This window comes from Mesoplodon bidens (assembly GCF_964165515.1).
Source record: "Mesoplodon bidens genome assembly, chromosome: 12".
Classification (NCBI taxonomy): Eukaryota; Metazoa; Chordata; class Mammalia; order Artiodactyla; family Ziphiidae; genus Mesoplodon; species Mesoplodon bidens.
In genome coordinates, this window is record NC_138168.1 from 77,553,495 (window position 1) to 77,574,466 (window position 20,972).

The 20,972-nt window shown below is 44.3% G+C and overlaps 1 protein-coding gene and 1 pseudogene across 2 annotated transcripts in view; both read left to right on the top strand.

Moving 5' to 3' along the window:
* The window catches only part of UST (uronyl 2-sulfotransferase), a 294,007-nt gene that overhangs the window by 187,585 nt on the left and 85,450 nt on the right, over nucleotides 1-20,972 (top strand). The window lies entirely within an intron of this gene.
* Nucleotides 13,744-15,231, top strand: LOC308626250 (serine/threonine-protein kinase 3-like; annotated as a pseudogene). The gene has a single exon. The product of its transcript is annotated as a serine/threonine-protein kinase 3-like (transcript).

Consider the following 20,972-nt stretch of genomic DNA (forward strand, 5'->3'; position numbering starts at 1 on the left):
TTCCCACTAGTTTGAGACCTAGATTGACAAACACTTGCTGAGTGGCTTAGAGCCTCAGCCACTAAAGTGTTAAAGAGGCTGAAATGCTGGTCTCTGTGTCTGAGAGAGCCCGTCAGGTTCACACAGACTGTCCCGGGCTGTCAGGCACAGCAGAAAGAGAAGGATGTATGGAGGACTCTGTGCAGATCTGCTTCCACGGCTGGCATGTACCACAGAGCCCATGCCCACCACTGGTGTGTGAATAGCAGCATCCTCGAGCTAAAGAAAAGTACTGTTAGTCACAGTTCCAGCACAACGCCAGAACTTCTCTTTCCTTATTTGATTTTAAAAAACATGATAAACGTATGTGTTTGGAGGCTGGAGCATTTTTCGATAATGTGACTTTCATGTCTTAAAATTCACAATTAGAGTTGAGAAAACTGAGATGCACAGAAGTTAAGGATCATATCCAGTGCTACACAACTAGTTATAGATGGGCCATCACTAGAAACCAGGGCTTTTCACTCACCATTTAGCATTTGTTCAGCTACCTAATGCTTCAATGAAATATTCTGATGGTATATTTTTAAAGTGGCTTTTATTTCTTTTTCTTTTTCACTTTTGATGGCAAAAACTCTGATCTTTTTCTTTAAACTACATGTTATGAATATAGCTCTGTATTTTTTAATTCAGTGACAAGTACATATCAGAGTATAGAACCACTTACTAGAGGAACAATGTCTTTATAGTTTGTATTGGACCTGATTAGCGTTATATGTTTTTTTGAAAACATATAGCATCTTCCATGTAATCAAAATATACTACAAAGTTTCTGGCTCAACCCGATACTACAAAAGTTAGAACCGAGTGTAGCAGAAGATGCTGAAAAACCAAAGATGTGAAAAGAAGTTTTATGAATCCCACTCTTCAAACATTAATGTAGGTAATAAGTAAATTCATAGTCTACCAGAAAGTGAAAAGTGATTCGGGAAAGTGGATGGGCAGTCCCAGGGATCCATCATGCAGTGGGGGAGATGAGGGACAGGCTGCCATGCGATGTTGATAAGCAGGTCAGGGAAGGCATTGGATCTGGCATATAAGCAACAATTAGAATGAGAAGTGGAATTGGTCACTCGGTCGGTTGGGAGAATGCAGCTCCAAGTGGAGGGGGCAGCTGGACCAAAGGCCTGGAGTGGGCACTTGTGTGCTCATTCAGAAATCAGCAGGGAGAACAGAGTGGCTGGCATAGAGTGAGGTGTGGGGAGAGGGAAGTGGCAGGAGGTAAATTCGGAGAGGTAAGTCTTGGAGACCACAGATCGTATAAGGCCCTGTGAGGCACTGCAGTAACTTTGAGTTGGGAAGTAACATGAATAACCCCAGATCGTTCACACCCTTTTTTATTGAAGTACAGTTGATTTACAATGTTGTGTTAATTTCTGCTGTACAGCAAAGTGACTCATTTATACATATTTATACATTCTTTTTTTAATATCCTTTTCCATCATGGTTTATCATAGGATACTGAATATAGTTCTCTGTGTTATATGGTAGGACCTTGTTGTTTATTCATTCCATATAGAGTAGCTTACATCTGCTAACCCCAACCTCCCACTACATCCCTCCCCCAAACCCCCCCGCTTGGCAACCACCAGTCTGTTCTCTATGTCCATGAGTCTGTTTCGTAGATACATTCATTTGTGTCATATTTTAGATTCCACATATAAGTGATATCATATGGTATTTGTCTTTCTCTGTCTGACTTACTTCACTCTGTATGACAGTCTCTAGATTCATCCATGTCTCTACAAATGACCCAATTTCGTTCCTTTTTCTGGCTGAGTAGTATTCCATTGTATATATGTACCACAACTTCTTTATCCATTCATCTGTTGATGGACATTTGGGTTGTTTCCATATCTTGGCTATTGTGAATAGTGCTGCTATGAACATAGGGGTGCATGTGTCTTTTTGGATTCGAGTTTTGTCTGGATATATGCCCAGGAGTGGGATTGCTGGATCATATGGTAATTCTATTTTTAGTTTTCTGAGGAACCTCCATACTGTTTTCCATAGTGGCTGTACCAACTTACATTCCCACCAACAGTGTAGGAGGGTCCCCTTTTCTCCAAATTGTCTCCAGCATTTGTTATTTGTAGACTTTTTAATGATGGCCATTCTGACCGGTGTGAGGTGGTATCTCGTTGTAGTTTTGATTTGCATGTCCCTAATAATTAGCGATGTTGAGCATCTTTTCAGGCACCTATTGGCCATTTGTACTTCTTCTTTGGAGAAATGTCTACTTAGGTCTTCTGCCCATTTTTTGATTGGGCTGTTTGCTTTGTTGTTGTTGGGTTGTATGAGGTGTTTTTATATTTTGGAAATTAAGCCCTTGCCGCAAATTGTACACACCTTAATCAGTGATGCTTTCTCCCGTATCTCCACTAAAAAGCAGAGCCCTCCTCCCAGCAGGGGATGTGTCACCTCATGAGCCTTCAAACATCCTCAGCAATTCTCCCCCTTCTTTCTGGGAGTGAGGACTCCTCCCTGCTGCTCTAGACCTATATCTGACACCTGGGTGCTTGTTCTGAAGTCTCACAAGCCTCCTCACACTCAAAGTTTCCAGGGGTTCTATTGAAAATGGGGTCTGTGGGATGGAGACCCCAAAGTTGTGCAGTGCACAACCTACACAGCTGTACATGGATGTCCCAATATTCTCCTTCAGTGCTTCCACCAGGTTCTGCGCTGGCTGGCCATGTCATTTCTCTGGGTGATATAATGTCTTCACATCTCTTCTGTCCTCCCAACAGCCTATAAGCTCTTTGAGGACAAGATAAGAGCAGAGTTCCGTCTATGTCTTTGGTACTCAGAAGAGGGGCTGAATTAGTAGAAGCCTCAATACACTCTACTTAATCAATAAAATAAACAACAACAAAAATATTAATACAGTTATAATGTAGTTAATATGGAGTTGGGGGAATCTTCTACGGTTTTTTACCCTGTCAAGTTTTTGCCATCCTGTAAATCATTCCACGTAACATAGTCTTCACACAAACAATAAGTTGTAATCATTAGCGAGAGAAATTTTGTAAACATGAGAGAAAAAACTCATGGTTCAGTCTTTTTTTTTAAAGCCCATAAAATGTTGAAAGTTGGTAATGGAGGCAACTCTTATATTTTTGAAGAGCCTTTATGCTGTGATATGAGAGATTCCGGGGAAATTTCCCTGCCTGGAATTCTACCCTTAGAGATTTGCAGGGGCCCCCGTTCCAAATGTTAAGCACTGTGTCCTGGGAAGGGCCGGTGTCAGATGAGCTCAGCTCATTCCTTGGCAAGACCCCAGCAGGAGAGCACTGGGCTCCCAAAAGCAGCAGAGGGAGAAATCAGGGGAGCAGGAGTGGAGAGCGGCCCCAGGGACACGTGACTCCTTTATGATCCAGCTCCAGCCTGACCCCGTTAGCAGGGCTGTTTTCTTGTTCAAAGGATGGTTTGTTTGTTTGGAAGAAGACAGTCTACAGCCTTTTTTTTTTAATAGCTGAAACTTTTCATTCCATCTCCTTGGTCCCATCAGACCCTTGAAATAAAACTGCCCCCTTTCAGAGCCTGTCCTCATTTTGGCAAGCCTGGGTGGTCAGTTGTTTCACTCAAAAAAGGGTGTTGTTTGTGTCTCGCAGGGGTGCAGGGCAGCTGTGAGGAGACCTGGTCCCCTGAGTGAGGCCTCGCCTGGGGGTGAGGGCCCAAAAGGGGATGCACGCAGGGTGACCCCGCACCAGAGGGGGCAAGCAGGGAAGGCCACCCCCTCGGGGGACCTCGCGGCGAGGCCTCTCCCTGCTCGCTACACACACACAGAGTCACGGGGGGTGGCCCGAAACGGGTCCACTGATGTCCCCACATGATTCCAGATCTCAGCGCTCTGAAGCCACTTGCTTTATCCAGTTGCCAAAAATCAGGCAGCTCCGCTCCTGGCCGTGAGCCTTGCAGAGCTGCTTAGCATACAGCTGAGAGAGGGCCGGGGCCTCTGGGGCTGAAATATTATCATCTCTGATGCCGGGTGGTTGGGAAGAAAATGGAAAAGGGCGCAGGGATCGTAGGATTCGCAGGGTCCCTGGAGGTCGGGCATGAGGAACCTCTCATTTCACAGATGTAGGAACAGGGCCTGGGTCTAGTGATGGATTAGGGGTCCTGCCAGGTGTAGAGGCTGTCCTGACTCCACTGTGTTGCTGGATCACTTGGACCTTATGTTTGACTTCCTGAATGGTAAAGGGAGAAGGGGACTGGGCTGAGTTCCATGCTTTTTGAGCAAAATCATTTTGTCTGACACATCTTTACAAAGACATAGCTGTTATAACAATTTTTTTCAAACACCCAAGCATCTTATAGCTGTTTTCCATATTTTCTGGAAACAATTAGATTTTTCTAAAAGTTTCTGTTTCTTCCCAAACCAATCTTCACTTGTATTTATCAGGAAATAATTTTACAATAAATTATTGCTAGAACGGATACAAATTCAACTTATAGCAGCCACGCTGTGAAAAGGCAGTTCTCTTAGGCTCATTTCTCTTTGTCCAGAGCCAGAGTGCAGATGTAGCTGCGTCCTTTTTTGGTTTTCGACTCAGGAGGTGGGGTAGATCTGAGCCCAGGCACACTTTGACACGTTCCAGCACTTGAGTCTCTTCTCCAGCTGGAGTTCAGGCTGCATTATTTCCAGGGCAGGGAAATACCTGGCACCCCGAATGCAATTAATGAGAATGAATGTCTGGTCATGAAGAGCAACTGTTGTGATTTACAAGCAAGGGTGGGGGGGGATCTCATTCCCGCCGGAGCCACTCCCTTTTCCAGTCCCTGAGTTTCCAGTCACCTGCCATTTCTACTCTGTCAGTTACATGTGTGTGATTTGTACTTGCTGTTTGCCTAAGACCTGGCCTGAGAAAGTTTCATGGTAAAATATTCTGCAGAGACAGCACTTAGCACTTTCAAACTCCAAATAATACCAGCTTGGGCTCCTTACCCAAACTTACTGCAACTTCACCAGACCATCCTTCACTAGGTGATCCTCCATTTGAAGAGCAGGAAGAGAGAGGAGGGCATTTTCCCAGGGAGAAAACTGCCTCTGTGATACTGTTTATTCATCTTGGCTATAAAGCGTGGAAAGTAATGCATGTTTGAAAAAAGAAGATGGTAATTTACAGCTTCTTAATTCATAAAGAATTCAGTAAATCATGTTGGCCCATTTGGATTCTGGAGAAGCCTGAACATTGGCCAGCGTCAGCAAAGATTTTCAGAAAGCTATGCATTTTAATCTGCTTGAAAGCTTTGGACTCTGAGCATCCTTTAGCTTTGGAAGTGTATGTATGAAATACTCATTTCTGGAAATTTCCACTCTGTCCTGACTGGCTGAGGCTGTCCTGGGAATGAAATCTTAGGCTGTGCCTTCATCCCTAAAGCATCATTTATCTTAAAGGAAGAAAACGAATAAGGGATTTGGATCATCTGCTTTTTACGTCTTTCAGTAAATATCTCTGTTTTCCAAATCTTTGAAGGTAAGAAAGTTCTTTGTCTCCAACTGGTTCAAATTTGGCTTAAGATTGCAGGCTGACCTAAGAGCCCAGGACATGGTGTACTTAGGTTGCGCTCTCGGCTGCCCTAGCTGGGTGACTCAGCCAGTGATTTAGCCTTTGTGAACCTTACTCTTCTCATCTGTACAATGGGAACATATTCCCTTGCCTGTATCACAGGCTTCTTGAGAAGATAAATTGAACATTCTATACAGAGGTGCTTTGAAAGCTAAAACTTTACAAAACATGTTTCAGCATTGATGTTTTCACACCCCTGGCTCTATCCGTGGCTCCACGAGACCATTTTTTTCCATAGATCCAGGGAGCGTCTCTCCTCTGGGGAGCCAGCAGGGGCTGCTGTTCTCTTGTGGCTCAGGCCACTCTGGGCCGTGTCCTGAACCGTCAGGTCCATGTAGCTTCTGCTGAGATCTCAGATAGCCCCACTAGACCCCTTCTCCTGGGAATCCGTTTCTAAGGAAACAGCTTCTCTTTGTGTTCCCAACAGCTGGAGACACGTTTTGATCCTAGCCTGCTGGCACCCCTTTGTCCCATGTTTATTTACTTGGAAACTTAAGCTGGTGTAGGCACGCGGTTGTAAAGTCACCGAAGCGGCAAGTTCTGACCCCCGAGGGGTAGGGGGGAGAGGTGCGCGGGGCCGGCAGGCTCTGACATGCTGTGAGCCATGCAGAGGACAAAGGAGCCCCCCCCGGAGAGAGATGTCTTTGACATCCATTTGTCCTGAAGTATGTTGAAAGCAGGGGTCGCAGGTGTTTTTAGAACCAAAGACCAGTTCTGCACTTTAGCGATACAGGGAGTATCCCTGGGAGCTTGGGACAGAGAAGTTGATGGGCATAGAAGGAGGAGAGGCACGAGACGAGAAGAAAACAACGAAAGGATTTTGGGGGAAAGGAGGGGTCATGAGAGAGCCGTGAGCTTGGAGCCTTTGCGAGGGGAGAACAGAACGCCACCAGCCACCACCTGAGATGTCACCGAATAACCACACACACAGCCAAGTGTGTGGCTTGATGCAGTCAGCGGGCTGTCCCCATATTAGTGCATTCATCCCCAGGGCATCCTCTGGTGTAGGTATTAGCACCCCACCTTCAACCCCTTTTTACAGTAAGACCCCTACATACGAACGAGTTCCATCCCAAGAGCGCATTCATAGCCCAATTTGTTCGTAAGTCCAACAAAGTTAGCCTAGGTACCCAACTAACACACTCGGTATATATATCAACGGTACTGTACTGTAATAGGTTTATAATACTTTTCACACAAATAATACGTAAAAAACAAACACAAAAATAAAGAAAACATTTTTAATCTTACAGTACAGTACCTTGAAAAGTACAGTAGTAGCAGCTACATCACCACTGCTTTTACGCTTGCTTCCAGACATCCTGGACTTGAAATAAAGATCCTGTCCCACTGTATTCTATACAGTACTGTCCAGTAAAGTACAGAAAAGCACAACCACTTGTAGAGGATGCACGCACCTGACAATGTACACCAGACACATGAACTAACTTACCTGATTGGACATGTGAACGCACGTTCGCATCTTTGAAAGTTCACAACTTGAAGGTTCGTATGTAGGGGACTTACTGTGTAGACTAGGAAGACAACTCCGAGAGGCTAAGTGGATAAGACCAAACCTTGAACATGAGGAAGTGTGTGAGGCTGCCTTAGTTACAAGGAGTTCAGGTCCACTCCGGTTGCCTCAGGGGAAGAGAAAAGTAAGAGTTATCCTTGGGATGTATCTAGTAATGAGGACAGAAGGGCCACAACTTCCAGCAAAGACCAGGAGGTGCCACGCAGAGCCAGGCCGCATGGGACGAGCAAAGAGCAGAGTGCAGCTCAGCCTCCCTGTGGGAAAACTGGAAGTGGTTCAGAACGGGAGCCGGGTCCAGCGACCGGGTCATGTGGGCTCCCGGTCAGCCCAGGGGTTCCCTTCTCCCTGTTCCCTGGTTCTTGACACACTTCAGCCGCTTACTGTGCTCTCCTCTCTGCTCCCACGACGGATGCTTCCTGGTGTTCCTCTGTAGCTCACATTCAGGCTTCTAAGAGTGACTTATTCGTCCACTTGGTCACTCTGACCAGCCATAAGTCATGTTTGGCTGCCCCTGGGACAAGTCTCATCCGTGCTGTGTTCAAGGGCATGGTCAGACAGATGGGACGGGATGGAGTCACCTCCAGGTATAGTGTTTGTGTTCATTTCCCATGACTGCTGTGGCAATTTACCACACACTTAGTGGGTTAAACTACTGACATTTCTAATCTTCCAGTTCTGTAGGTCAGCAGTCTGACACCAGTCCCACTGGGCTAGACTCAAGGTGTTGGCAAAGCTGATTTTTTTTTAAGATGTTTTTTTATGTGGACCATTTTTTAAAGTCTTTATTGAATTTGTTACAATACTGCTTCTGTTTTTCTGTTTTGGGTTTTTGGCCACGAGGCATAGTGGAATCTTAGCTCCCCGACCAGGGATCAAACCTGCACCCCCTGCATTGGAAGGGGGATTCTTAACCCCTGGACCACCAGGGAAGTCTCCAAAGCTGATTCCTTTTTGAAGGCTTGAGGGGAAGACCCATTTCCCTGTTCATTGGGTGGTTGAGACTCCATGTCCTGTGGTTGTAGACTGAGATCCCATTTTCTTGCTGGTGGTCAGATGTGTGCCGTTCTCATTCTCTAGAGGCATCTACGCTCCTTAAACCGTGGCTCCCTCCCTCCCATCTTCCAAGTAACTGGTGGTGGGTTGAGTACCTCCCAAGCTTGACATTTCTCCCCGTTCTTCTTTTTTTTTTTAATTTAATTAATTAATTTATTTATTTTTGGCTGTGTTGGGTCTTCGTTGCTGCACGTGGGCTTTCTCTAGTTGTGGTGAGTGGGGGCTACTCTTCATTGCAGTGCGTGAACTTCTCAGTGCAGTTGAGGAGCATGGGCTCTAGGCACATGGGCTTCAGTAGTTGTGGCTCGCGGGCTCAGTAGCTGTGGCTCACGGCTGTAGAGCGCAGGCTCACTGGTTGTGGCACACAGGCTTAGTTGCTCCGTGGCATGTGGGATCTTCCCAGACCAGGGATCAAACCTGTGTCCCCTGCATTGGCAGGTGGATTCTTAACCACTGCGCCACCAGGGAAGCCCTCTCCTCCTCCTTCTTCCATCTCATTTCTCTAACCAGCTGAGAAGGGTTCTCCACTTTTAAAGATTTCTGTGAATCGACTGGGCCCACCCAGATAATCTAGAATCATCTCCCCATCTCAAGGACTCTAACGTTAATCACATCTGCAGAATCCTGTTTGCTGTATAAGGTCCCATATTCACAGGTCCCAGGGATTAAGGATGTAGACATCTTTGGGGTCTATTATCCTGCCCACCACAGTGTCACCTAGGACTGCGGGGACTGAGGGGACTGTGGAGGGGTTGTGAGCATGACAGGCATTTTGAAACTTGGCTTGTCCCAGCCACCGGTGGGGAGCCCACGTCTGGCTTTCCACTGTGGCGTGCTGCCACGCAGTGGCACCAAACTATGGGCTTTCCTGTCACTGGTCTGCAAAATCAAGGGGCCAGTCATACATTTTATTTTTACTCCTATGGGTGACTTATTCATCCATCCATCTACGCATTTATCATTCATTTATTCATTCAATAAATATTGATTTAGTATTCTGTGTGACGAGCACAATAATAAGAACTGGAAATAAAACGCTGAACAAAAATAGACCCCTCTGTGTCTGTCCTCACAGAGCTCAGAGTCCTGAGAGGGAAACAGGTATTAATCCCAAAACCACACAGATTCATGTGAAATAGTAACTGCATCACATTTTACAACACAGAGAGATGTGCCACTGTCCAGGCATAGAATGGGGTAGTTGGCAAGTCTAGAAGTCAGAGAAGTGATGGTTGAACTGAGATGTGAAGGGAAAGAGGAGAAGGAAGAATATCCAGACATTGGGAACAGCACATGTAAAGGTCCTGTGGCAGAAGGGAGCAAAGTGAGCACGGGGGAAGAAGCAGGGAGGCCGGAGTGGGGTGAGCTGAGGGAGGGAGGGAGAGCTGAACCCCACAGTGTGGGCAGGCAGGGGTCGGGCCCCACAGAACCTCCCAGGGCTTGTTCAAGAGGCCTGGGAGACACTAAGGGATTTAAAGCAGGGCTGGGGATGGGGGAGCATGTTTACATGGGATCCTAAAACTTACATTTTGGAAAACAATTACTTTAGCTTCAATATACAGAGTAGAAAAGGGCTCCAGTTAATCTGAGGCTACTGCAGTGATCAAGGGGGAGATAAACAATCAAGGAGCAGGTATTTATGGAGCGAGGACCGTGTGTGATGAGCAGCTCTAGGGGCAGGGGCGGTGATGGGGGAGCATTTACAGTGGGTGGGTGGGGGCACCTCACTGCCCTTCCACTTGCTAACTGCCTGGCTGTCAACAGAAGACCCAAACTTGAGGAGTTGTCATTGGCTGGGACATGTTTAATTAGCAAAAGAATGATGCAGACACCGGAGAATTCAGGAGAAGAAACATCAGCGAGAGGTGGGATCTTTGCGGGAGGCTTCCTGGACGAGGTGGGTGCTCAGTCTCTGGGGACGGATGCAGATTCAGGCAGGGGTGAGGGTCAGGAGGACCGCAGCAGCAGAGCGTTGGTGTAAAAGCCTGAGAGCCCAAGGCTTGCGCTATGGTCAGCCACCCAGCTTGGCTGGAGCAGAGGGTTTAGGGAGGCAAGGAGCTTTGGGACTGAGAAGCGATTCTCCAGATGTCCCCGAGGAGGCTGCCAAGTCAGCTTTGCCTGACCTGCTTTCTCAATGGAAGGTCCCATCAGGAGCATCAAATCCAAGCTGCCAGAGCGCAGCCAGGTGCATCGCGCTGGCCACCTGTCAGCTGAGCTCCGGACCCCCACGTCTCACTGTGAGTCAGCGACCAGCTGCAGCTGCCTCCTTGCTGGGGGCTCAGCCCTGCACCCCAGCTGGGACAGATGGCCCAGATTTATGAAGGTGGTGGTTCTCAGCCTGGCCGCTCATTGGAATCACCTGGGAGGCTTTTAAAACTACCGATGCCTGGGTCCCACACCCAAAGATTCTGGTTTAATTGGTCAGGGGTGCAGGCTGGGCTTTGGGACTTTTTAAAAGCCAGAAGTGAGGCCAACATGTAGCTAAGGCTGAGAACTACTGAGAAATAACAACACATCCATTCTTGTCTGTATTAGCAGGAGCTATTTTTACTGAGAGATATACCTCCCGAATATCTTCTAGAAGCTTACCTTCTATATCCTCTGCACATTTGGAAATGCTCTATTTGCCTTCCCCTCAGGAATTTTTTTATTTGTTAGACTTTTAGTTGGCGTGTGGAAATAAATGTCATTAAAAGAGTTTGATGGTGTAGTGTAAGATTTGTTGTATTTATGAATACTCTGTGTAGGTCTTAAGTCAGGCTTTCTTTTAAGCTGAAGTGGGAAACCAAAGATTATATTATACTGTACATTTAAGATCTCACTTTAGGAAGCGTGCTTTCGGCAATAAAACAGAGAGTAAGTACTTTGATGAATAAAATATTTTAGCATGAAGACATCTTCTTATTTGGCCGATGAGGCATTTAGAATCCAATGCCATTTTTCCAAAGAGATGTGCGTCACTCTTTAAATGCAGGCCAGTTCATAAAATACAATAAATGCTAAATTTAAAGACATGGATGAATAGAACTACACTTTAAATGCAGTCAGGAAATGTTCTTTAAAATAATGTTTTTTAAGTGCAGCCAGGGAGCTTGCTATTCAAAGAAGTTATGCGGTGAAGTTTTATATAAAGTAAAAAACTAATGGCTCGATTTATCTGTGTTAAAATTTTGCATTTCATATCCTACACTTGTTTTCCAGAACCTGGCACACCTCTGTAGTTTTCCTCAATTTGCTTTGCCAAATTGTAATATTTTTTCACTGCCCAACTGTTGTACATACACAGCATAAATTCCCCAAAGGCAGAACGACCTCCAAACGTGTTCTTAAAAATATTTCGTGAAGTCTAAAGACAGGAAAAGTAAGTGTAAAACATCTAAGAGATTTATTGGAATCTCAGCTTGAATTCTAATTTCAAGTACTTATGAAAATGTCAAAATTAACATGAAATAACTGGCAGTTTTTCTAATAACTGTAAATTGAATTAGATAGTGTGTAATTGGAAAAATGCTTGCTTCGCTCAGGCTCTCCCAAAACAAGTCTTAGAATCTGTTAGCTGCAGCAGCCTTGCCCTCTAATGGCTGGAAATTGAAGGACAAGGCTGAATACTTTCGACTACAGGGAGGATAGAAACTAAGCAGAGGGATATGGCACCATGTCAGGAGACTCTTCCCTGACATGACATGAATCTTCATTCATGATTAAATGAAAGAATTTTAACCAAAGCCTACTCGATTTCAAGTCAAATGAAGCTTTTTAAAAATGGCTCTGCATTTCATATTACAAACTAAAAACACAATGGAATTGTATCAACATGTAGCTAAATGTTTCTATACTCATTTTTTTTTTGCATTGAAGAGGAAGGTTATACCGGTATGACTTTTTTTTTTTTTAAAGGGGAGGGATTTTTAAAATTAATTAATTTATTTGTTTTTATTTTTGCCTGTTGGGTCTTCATTCCTGTGCTCAGGCTTTCTCTAGTTGTGGCGAGTGGGGGCTACTCTTTGTTGCGGTGCACAGGCTTCTCTTTGCAGTGGCTTCTCTTGTTGCCGAGCACGGGCTCTAGGCGCACGGGCCTCAGTAGTTGTGACACGTGGGCTCAGTAGTGTGGCTCGAGGACTCTAGAGCGCAGGCTCAGTAGTTGTGGCGCACGGGCTTAGCTGCTCCGCGGCACGTGGGGTCTTCCCGGACCAGGGCTCGAACCCGTGTCCCCTGCATTGGCTGGCGGATTCTTAACCACTGCGCCACCAGGTAGGCCCCTGGTATGACTTTTATAGTGAGATGATTGCCCCTTCACCACTCTGCAGAGTTTTAAACACTCACTGCCAGTTTTTGAAATAAACTAAACTCTTGGATGAGACTTGTCAAAAGAATCAGCAGATGCATAAAAGAAAGTTGTCAAGTTCAATAAGAGACAGAGGAAACTTTGTTGATGATGAAATCTCACTATAATTATGGCATTCCATATCTGACCACTATTAATAAATAAAAACCCTATGAGATTAAGAAAAGTGATCTAAACCAAGACAATAGGGAGTTCCCTTGTGGCCTAGTGGTTAGGGGCTTTCACTGCTGCGGCCTGGGTTCAGTCCCTGGTTGGGGAAATGAGATCCCTCAAGCCATATGGCATGGCCAAAGAAATAAAAAATAAACCAAGACAATAAGATTAACCTCAGCCAACCTTGATTACTGCTAATCTTTATTTCTCCAGGTAATTATTACTTGGTGTGAATTATATTTATTTTTTACATGCTAATATAAATAATATATATTTTTTACTTGTTAATATATGTTGCTTCTAAAATCCTTCAAATTATTTCACATTTGTGTATGTCTTATATGTTTAACTAAAATATAATTCTCTCAGATGATAGGACATGATCTCCTCTTTTAATCCCACCACCCTTCACAGCCACCTGGCCAACATCCAGCCCAACTTTCAGTACATACTTAATAATAGATACAAATGTGGACCAAGCACCAATGTTTGCCTCTTCTCTCCACTTACAACTTCAGTATATTTTGAACACCTGCAAAGCGTCAGGCATTGTGATGGGAATAGCTATGGCAAGATGAGCATCTGTTCCTACTCTCTGCCTCTACTGCACACAAAGAAACCCATCTCCTCCTGTGTTCCATTAATAGTGAGTGATACCCCTATCGGTTCAGTCACCCATACAAGAGACTCTGGAGTCATCCCTGCCTGCTTTCTTTCCCCAACCCCCCAACCCCTATGCAGTCAGTCACCAGCTTAACCTGGAATCCTCCTGAAAGCAGAGCCTGAGGCAAGGGTTTGGATGAAGGGTTTTAGAATTTGACAGTGATCCCAGGGACTAGGAGTGGGGGACTGGAGAGAGAGGGGAGGAGGGAAGGTCAACACAAGGGCGTGTCCTGACATTGGTCACTCCCGTGGAAACCGAGGCTCAAGCCTGCCAGCACTGTGGGAGGACAGGGTATAATTTGCCCTAGAATGTTTCTGACTGAGGAAAGCAGAAAGCATTTACCCACTGCTTTCATCGTTTGTTGTCAAGTTCACCTCATGAAGCCTTAACTCCCTGCACATCTGGGCTGTGCACACAGCGGGGCCATGTGGGTTCCTCTGGGTGTAGCACTGGGAACAGAAAGCGAGGTTGCTCTCAGGTTACTTCTGCGTGAATCTCGTGGCTGCAGCAATGGCTAGAGAAAAAGTGGCCAAGAGGACGGGAGGCAGGGCACAAGAGTGTCCAGTCCAGCTGCCAAGACTGTTGCTTCTTCCTCCTTGACGTCTCTCAGATCATTCCCCATCAGGGTCATCAACAAAGCCCTCCTCATGTTCTACCCAGATATCTGCAAAAGCCTCATAGCCAGTCAGCCTGGCTCCAGTTCATCTTCCAACCCACAGTCATAGCATCTAGTGTGCAAATCTGACATTGTCCTTCTCCTGCTTAAAACTCTTCTGTGTCTTTCCGTTCCCTAGGTGTAATGTCAGCTATCGATATTGTTATAATATTATCATAATATTTAGCGTTGTTTGGCCTGAGGCGACCCAGCACTGGAGCATGCAGGCTCTTTGGTGGTGCTAATGGCGGACTACGGGAGGGCTCACGCCAAGGAATACTTCCCAGAACTTCTGCTGGCAGTGTCCTTGTCCTGGCAGTGAGCCACAGCCACCCCCCGCCTCTGCAAGATACCCTCCAACACCAACAGGGAGGCCTGGCTCAGTCTCCTACGGAGTCACTGCTCCTTCCACCTGCGTCCCGTTGCACACACTACCCTGTGTGTGCCCTTCATGAGTGGAGTCTCTGTTTCCCCCAGTCCTGTCGAAGTCCTGCAGTCAAATCCTGCTAGCCTTCGAAGTCTGATTCTCTGGGAATTCCTCCTCCTGTTGCCGGACTCCCAGGCTATTTTTATGATTCCCACAAACCCACCACCAACATTCAGGAAGCCAGAACTTTGTTTTGATGATTTCACCAATTTTGTTAAAAAGTGCCTAGTGAAGAATCCTGAGCAGAGAGCTACTGCAACACAACTTTTACAGCACCCTTTTATCAGCAATGCAATACCTGTATCAATTTTAAGAGACTTGATCACAGAAGCTATGGAAGTCAAGGCTAAAAGACATGAAGAATAGAGCGAGAATTGGAAGAGGAAGAAGAAAATTCAGATGAAGATGAGCTGTATTCCCACACCATGGTGAAGACTAGCTCGGAAAGTGTGGGCACCATGAGGCCGACAAGCACGATGAGTGAAGGGGCCCAGACCGTGACTGAACATAACAGCACAATGTTAGAGTCTGACTTGGGGACCATGTTTATAAACAGTGAGGATGAGGAAGAAGATGGAACTATGAAAAGAAATGCAACTTCACCACAAGTACAAAGGCCATCTTTCATGGATTACTTGGATAAACAGGACCTCAAGAATAAGAGTCATGAAAACTGTAATCAGAATATGCATGAACCCTTCCCTATGTCCAAAAATGTTTTTCCTGATAACGGGAACGTTCCTCAAGATGGAGACTTTGACTTTGGGCTTCCTGGATGGCGCAGTGGTTGAGAATCTGCTCCAATGCAGCGGAGACGGGTTTGCTCCCTGGTGCAGGAAGATCCCACATGCCGTGGAGCATCTAAGCCCATGGGCCAACTGCTGAGCCCGTGTGCCTAGAGCCCGTGCTTCGCAACAAGAGAAGCCACCACAATGAGAAGCCCACGCACTGCAACGAAGAGTAGCCCCTGCTCGCCGCAACTAGAGAAAGCCCACGCACGGCAACGAAGACCCAACACAGCCAAAAATAAATTAATTAATAAATTAAAAAATATATATTATCGGGCCTCCCTGGTGGCGCAGTGGTTGAAAGTCTGCCTGCCAATGCAGGGGACACAGGTTCGTGCCCTGGTCCGGGGGGATCCCACATGCCACGGAGCGGCTGGGCCCGTGAGCCATGGCCGCTGAGCCTGCGCGTCCGGAGCCTGTGCTCCGCAATGGGAGAGGCCACAACAGTGAGAGGCCCGCATACCACATTAAAAAAAAAAATATATATATATATATATATATATATATATATATATATATATATATATATTATCATAATATTTAACCAAAAAGCATCACAACCGCATGTGAATCTACAATTATCTCAGTAAAAAACTTGAAAAGAAGCTTCACAAACCAAGAGAAAAAGGATAGGTTAACCAATGAAGAGCATAGGAAAAATCCAAGTGAGAATGAGCCAGTTTTGGAAACAGGATGTGAGAAGCGTGGTTTGATTAACACGTATTTATTTAGGAAAGCAGTAAGTCAAGGCTGGCAGGACAGGACCAGATTACTGAGAGTCTTGAAAGCTGCAGAAAGGACTTGAAAATTCATCATAGAAGGTAGGACTCACCAAGCATCTTGAGCACGGAATTAAATGTCAGGATGTGAAATGCTGCTTCTAAGTTGTGTGTTACACTTACAAAGACCTTCTTCGCTCTGAAGCTATTAAAAAAATTCTCCATGGTGTCTTCCGGAGTTTTTGTTGTAATTCCTGTTGTCTAATATAAAATCTTTGATCCATCCTGCTGTCAGGTGTAACATATGAATCCAATATCTTTTTTTTCCCAGATGGTTAACAAATTATCTCAACAACCTTTACAGAATAATTTATTTTTTCACACTAAAATGTCACCTTTACCGTATAATAAATCCTTATTTTTGGAGGGGTCAATTTTTTGACTTTTTATGTTATTCCATTGATCTGTGTCTTTAGGTATAGTAGAACACTATTACATATATATGTGTGTGTGTGTGTGTGTGTGTGTGTGTGCTCTTGTGTGTAAACTAATATATAATCACATAATATACATTTTCTTATATAATAGACAATAATATCATCAGTACAATTAATGCACTATACAATAACTATTATATACTAAATATTTTATTATCTGGTAGGCTCTAATCTCTTCTCACTCATCTTTTCCCCTAACTGTTCTAGCTCTTTTTCCTTTGTTGATTTTTCTATAGAAACTTTAAAATCAGCTTCTTCAGCTCTCCCTCCCCCCCACATACATCCCCAGCAAACATTAAGTTTTAGATGGACTTGAGAAGCACCGTGGGAGACCTTGAGCGACACCGCATCTCCCACTGTGCTCACTCTTAGCCCTGTGTGATCAGCCCGTTCGCCGGATAAGTGTTATTTCTCCTTTACTTGTGGAAACTAAGTTGAAGTCAGCAAATAAAACCCCTCACTTTAATTGTTCTGACGTAATATGCATCTGAGACTTTCACTTGGTCACTTCCAGCTGCTCCCCTCGTTACATTCAGATCACTAATATCATACATTAGTATATGCCTTTTACCTTTGTGTGCAAACCCCGAATGTGAAAGCCTGAGTAATTCATCCTTTACTTTGAATGGTGGGTTCTCTTTCTGGCCCTTCACAGGTGGACTCCTCCTGTCACACAGTATTTCTTTCTTTCCATTAATACCTTAGCTCTGCATTTTCATCGGGTTCTCATGTTCAGTCTTCCGTGGGCATCCTGCGAGAGTTTTGTGCAGGCAGTTTCCTGCGTCTTGCCTATTCTATGTTTCTTCAATCCGATCACCCTGCAACTGAAAACATTTGAATAATATACATACATCATCAATATACCACTACCCTGATATTTTTTGGAAAGTTCTTCTCCTTCATCCATTCAGTCCAATCTGCACTGAAACCCTTTTTATTTTGTTTAGAATGTCTCTCAGCGTCGCTCACCCTCTCTCCATTGCCACTGCCGTTAGCACTGTCTTTAATGTTCTTCAGCGCTGGAACAGCCTCCTAACTAATCTCCTCTGATTCGGCCACTTTCTCGCTCTTTCACCCTGTACAGTGCTGCCAGATTCGTTTTCCAAAGCAGCACTTCATGTCCTGTCATTTAATTCCTTGCTCAAGAAGCTTGGTGCGTCCTGCCTTCTGTGATGAATTCTCAAGTCCTTTCTGCGGCTTTCAAGACTCTCAATAATCTGGACCTATCCTGCCAGCCTTGACTTACTGCTTTCCCAAATAAATGCTAATTGAACCAAGCTTCTCAAATTCTCTCTTGAGAACAGGCTCCTTCCCATATCCATTCTTTTCCTTATGTTGCTACCCTAAGCTTCTCGTTTCTCTCTCCATCCATAGCCTATCCATCCTTCAAAATCTCATCACCATTCTCTCTTGATCCCAACCTCTGGGTCGCTGTTCCTTAGTACCTGAATACTTAACTTGATCCTCGTAACACAATCTTATGAGATTATTATTATGTTATCATGATCTCAATTTAATGATGAGCCTGTTGCTCAGGAAGGTTAAGCAACTTGCCCAGAGTTAAGTAAGTTACATCCATGAAGTGATGAAACTAGTATTCAGACTCCGGCAGTCTGGCTTCAGAGGCCATGTCCCTAACCACCATGCTGAACTGCCTCTTTTCATCCTGTGTGACTCTCAGCTTGTTTCCTTAGTCCTTTCTCAGCCTGACTGTCAAGTATTCCGTCTGCTGTTGGTCACGTATCATCTTCCCTGCTTTGTATACATCCCATTTATTGCTTCCCTGGAGCCCATCATGTAGGAAGGACTTAATAGGATTTACTGCATATGCGCAGGGAACTTAACGGCCTTACTCACCAGCATTTCTCCAGCACCTAAAAAAAGTTTTTTTAAAAAATAAAGAAACAGGATCTGACACATAGTAAGTGCTCAAAGATTATTTGTTGAATAAATGACTAAATGAATATTGGATTGATTCACAGTTTGATAAATATATGACCATGTCAGTGTATCCTTCTCAAGTTTTTCCATTCATATAAATGTGCACATCTGTATTTTATGTACAGGTCTCTCAGTCGCCTCTAGGCTATGACTGACGATTAGCTGAATTTTTTTTTTTCTGGATAAAATGGATGCTTAGTTGTTATCAGCTGAGTTAGTTGTTGCCTCTACGGACCTAAAGGTACTTCCCAGGGCACGGCAGGTCTTGGAGTTCAGCTCTCTATTATAGCTGATGAAATTAAGTTACACCAATTTAATTACACTAATATTTTACTATCAAAAGCAAAAAGAAACACTTTTGCTAGGTTTAGCTGCCTTAGCAAATAGTGCTTTTAAACTTGAGGTCTATAGCACTTGCTCATTTATAAGTAAATAAAATGTTATTGATAATCCAACAAAATTTAATTTTTAAAGTGTTTCTTCTTCGTGAAAAAGTTCTTCTAACCTGGAGAAGGGCATTATTTGCTTCATACCCTGTTCCTGAAGACTACTTTGGTTTCTACTTTTCATCCAGTATCAATTTTAATATTTTGGCTAAAAGATACCTCAAGTAATCCTCTCTAAATGTTATTAGTGGAAGTCAGGCTTCTGCAGAGCAAAATCTGTATTTAATTTATTTGCAAAGCCACATTTAGCATTGCGAATTTTAAAATTCAGTCAAAATAAATGATTTTACATCAAGGGCTGAATTAACACCAAGTTTTCAAAAGGCTTGTCTTCTGAGAAATTCAAAGCTTCTCATTAAGTCTACAGTCTTCCAAAAGTGTGCTGTTCTCCAAGATAGCCTTATTAGTCCCATTTTGCAAATAACAAAATTGTGGCAAGAAGCAATTAAGTATCTTTACCAGGGTCTATTGGAATGGTATCATACTGGGTAGGCCCTTGACTTATGATCACACCATCATTGGTAAATTAGAAGAGGCTACAAACAAAGAAGGAAGAAAAAAGACTAGCAAGGAGGAAGGCAAATGTAAGAATAGGATTTGTCATCAGGGCCCTTTTAACATGGGGTCCCAGAGAGTTGAGAAAAGGGAGGGAAAAAATAAACAGACCTCAATTAATCATAGTACTTTTCAAGGCAGAAAAGAAACATAGAGGGCTTCCCTGATGGCACAGTGGTTAAGAATCCGCCTGCCAATGCAGCGGACACGGGTTCGAGCCCTGGTCCGGGAAGATCCCACATGCCGTGGAGCAACTAAGCCCGTGAGCCACAACTACTGAGCCCATGTGCTGCAACTACTGAAGCCCATGTGCCTAAAGCCCGTGCTCCGCAACAAGAGAAGCCACCGCAATGAAGAGCCCGCACACCACAACAAAGACCCAACACAGCCATAAATAAATAAATAAATTTATTTTTTAAAAATAAGAAAAGAAAGAAACATAGAGGTTATCTCATCTCATCCACTCATTTAAGGAGTTAGGACTGGAGCGTGAAGGTTGGAAATACCACATGGAGTTGCCCTCATTATGATGGTGTTGACTGTAAATGCTAAGCTAAATCAGATATTTATCAGAGAAAGTGAATTTAGAAATAGAATGTCATGAACAAATTTGTGAAATATAGGAAAGTCTGAAAAGGGTGTATGTTAAGTTCTGGAACAAAATTATAAAGCCCAGAAGTGATGGCCATCTCCTAAACTTTTCCAGTCTATTGCTCACCAGTCTACTTATTATGACGGCCTAGTTCAGTTTCATGCATGTGCAGAAAAGGAGGACACAGTCATCTCAAGATGACCAAGTCACCATGGTGGACCCCCTGTCACCACCCTGCCACACACACCCACACCTACACATGCTCACTCACACCCTCTCAGTGACTGAAATTGACAGCTTTTTTTTTTTAATGTTAAACTCTTCTTCCTGGGTTCTTTTCTTTAATTATAAATAAAACTGGTAGGTCTGGCATTTTGTTACCAGCATCTTTTAATGAACCTACCCATCCACAAGGTTATGTACGTCTCGTGCATAAATGTTTGGACTATTTATATTCTGATATGGTTAATTCATTCTCTCTTTCTTTCAACAAGTATTCAGCACCTACTCTGTAGCCAGTGCTTTGGCAGATACTGAGAATGCAGTGCTGAAAAACACAGATGTAGTTCCAGCTTTCATGGAGTGTATCATCTGTCAGGGAAACAGACATTAAATAAGTGACTGGAAGAGGTGATCAGGCTGTGGGAACAGCATGTACATAAATCAAGAGTCCCAGGTACTACAAAACTTATATGGATGGAGTTTAGAAGGCAGGGCCCAGGGGTATGCTATGCAGATGGAAAGGTGGGCAGGGGCAAATATAACATAAGTATGTGAGGCTTTATTCTGAAAACAATGAAAAGTCTCAGGTCGAATTGTGGTCAGGGAGGGGGGCATGACATGGCAGGATTTGCATTTGAAATCTTGTGCGAGGGGAAGATGCTTGGAGTAGGGCAAGATAAACTATTTAGGTCTGGAATAGAATTGGCATGGTAGAGGAGACTGATGGGAATGAAAAGATTAAGACACATGGCTGAGGGAGAATCAGTCATTG